Source organism: Triticum dicoccoides, chromosome 4B, assembly GCF_002162155.2.
Source record: "Triticum dicoccoides isolate Atlit2015 ecotype Zavitan chromosome 4B, WEW_v2.0, whole genome shotgun sequence".
In the NCBI taxonomy this organism is placed as follows: domain Eukaryota; kingdom Viridiplantae; phylum Streptophyta; class Magnoliopsida; order Poales; family Poaceae; genus Triticum; species Triticum dicoccoides.
In genome coordinates, this window is record NC_041387.1 from 581,896,435 (window position 1) to 581,898,625 (window position 2,191).

Genomic DNA, 2,191 nt, shown 5'->3' on the forward strand with positions numbered 1-2,191 from the left:
TCCCTATTTGTTGCTCCCCTCCCCCCTCTTCCTCCCCCAGTTATTATATCCCAGTTCTCTGATTCTGTGATTTTGATTTCTCAATTTGTGTTTTTTCAGATCTGAGATAGAAAAGAAGAGAAATAATCTTGTGGAATTTCATATCTGAGAAAAGAAGAGAAAGATTCTTGTGGAAGAGCAGCTTGACAAAAAAGAAAGGGGTGAATCATCTCTTTCTCCCATTCATGTTTGTTTCTGCATTTTCATTTTTATGTTATATATGGTTTGCTCAAATCCTATTTATATTCAACTTCTTCGAACCATCTATTTTTCTTGCACTAGAATATTGCAAAGGGAAAATTTATTTACAAAGCTTGTCATTTTGATCTTGTGTAGGCGGCACAACTGTACACCACCATGAACAGGTTGTTTCATCGCTACAACTCATATAGCAAGCTATGCCAGTATGGCAATATCTGATAGTACGGCTGCTCACGTTTCCAGGGGCAACACTCACATTTACCCTCCAAAATTCAACATTTTCATATTTTGAGGAGCTTCAGTACGTTTGCTCACCGATGAACTAGAAGTTGTTTTGTGTACTGCATGATTGAGGAAGTGCTATTGCAGATCAAAGGTGAGCCTATTCTATTTTCTTTCTTCAAGCTCAGGTGAAGGTTTATCTCCTCTTCACTAATGTTAAATCTTTATCACCGCATTGATTAGTTGGTAGAAGCATCTGCTGGGAATCAAGTGTTACATGGCTGTGGGTGACAAGGTATGCTAAGGCCATCTGCTTTATTGTGACTTAAGAGACTACAATACTCTAGGGTATCCTAAGGTTTTATTTCAGTTATACGATGAGCATGGGTCCCATAACATACTCAAATAGTTAGAAAATCTGAAACACCTCTTAATTTGTTCGCTAGCAGTATGAATCAGAGTTGGGTACTTTTAGCTGTTGTGGGGTGAGAATATACATATAATTGTTGGTGCTTTTGTGTTCATTTATACTAAGAAGACTAGGCCCGTCAGGGTATGATTTACCTGGGTTTTTTTGGATTTTTTTACTGCCTCTAATGATTTACGCGTGTTACCAGGGACGCACGAGAACTACTTACGTGTGAACGTAATGATCTTCTCTGTTCTCTCTAGAGCGTTTGTGACCTCCACCTCTTTGACCGCCCACCGCTTTGACTGGGCTATCTCTGTCTCTCCCAAAAATTCTGGTTCAATCCCGTGTCGTGGCTCTACCGATCTATGTGCGTATAAAAAGCCCCCCGTGGCGTGGGTCTCTCCAGTCATGGCTGTTCCCAAACCGCTCCTCACCAATAGACCCATCTCTCCTGATACTGCCCTCTAGCCTCCACCCGAGATACCACGGCGCGCTACGTCGCCGCTCCGGCTGGCCGGCCGAGAGGTGCGTGCAGGCAACAACATGAATCAGGAGAGCTGCGTACCATCGCCTCCTCATGGATCTTCCTCGGTTCCGGCTCCCTGGCCTGAAGGCACAGATAAACAGCGGTGGCCTTTGTGTGGTCCAAGGGGGCAAACCTGCAGCTGGTGGCGAATAGCTCGCTGTCCTGCTGCTCTCCATCCTAATCGGCTCCCCTCATCCTTCCCCAGGTTCGCTCCGGCTGCCGGTCCCCTCCATCTACCCCATGGCCGATGTTAAAGAAATAAACACATGATGTGCTGAATAGCTGACATACAGAGGAAATGCTACAGCTTGACGATTGTTGCAAAACTACATCATTTTTAGGTATTTAGTGTTCCTTTTGTGATAGTTTTCTCTCCTATAGAAGTAAAATGAATCATTTTTAATTCTTTGAACAAGGTTGCCAAAAGTAGGGCGCTCAGCCGTTGAGGCATTATCACATTTTTAAGAAGCTTTGCAAAATCTGCTCTTATACTAAAGAAATCTAATGTAGGTTTGTTGGCCTTATTGGGTACTGATATGCTGAACACATGATATTAAATATACAGTGAAGTGGGTATGTTTATACTATCTACACAGGATCGCCATTTTCTTGAACTGTTGTTGGGATTATCATGGATTGGGATGCATTATGATAATAAGATATTAGGTATTGATATATGATCTGTATGTCACACTTGACTTCATCATCCTTTGTTTTCAGATCTATTCTTTAGGCATACACTAATGTGGTAGCTTGGGTCATATTCTGTAGCTAATTTAGTCACCACAATA

General features: G+C 42.3%; 1 long non-coding RNA gene across 2 annotated transcripts in view; it reads left to right on the forward strand.

Annotated features, from left to right (window-relative positions):
• LOC119291567 overlaps nucleotides 1-2,191 on the forward strand; it is a 7,872-nt gene that overhangs the window by 4,875 nt on the left and 806 nt on the right. The window contains exons 6-9 of one of the 2 annotated variants that reach the window (XR_005142516.1): nucleotides 100-200; nucleotides 376-404; nucleotides 484-616; nucleotides 706-757. This is a non-coding gene — a long non-coding RNA (uncharacterized LOC119291567). Of the gene's footprint in view, nucleotides 1-99; nucleotides 405-483; nucleotides 617-705; nucleotides 758-2,191 lie in introns of both variants that reach the window. The other variant, XR_005142515.1, reaches the window with a different exon arrangement.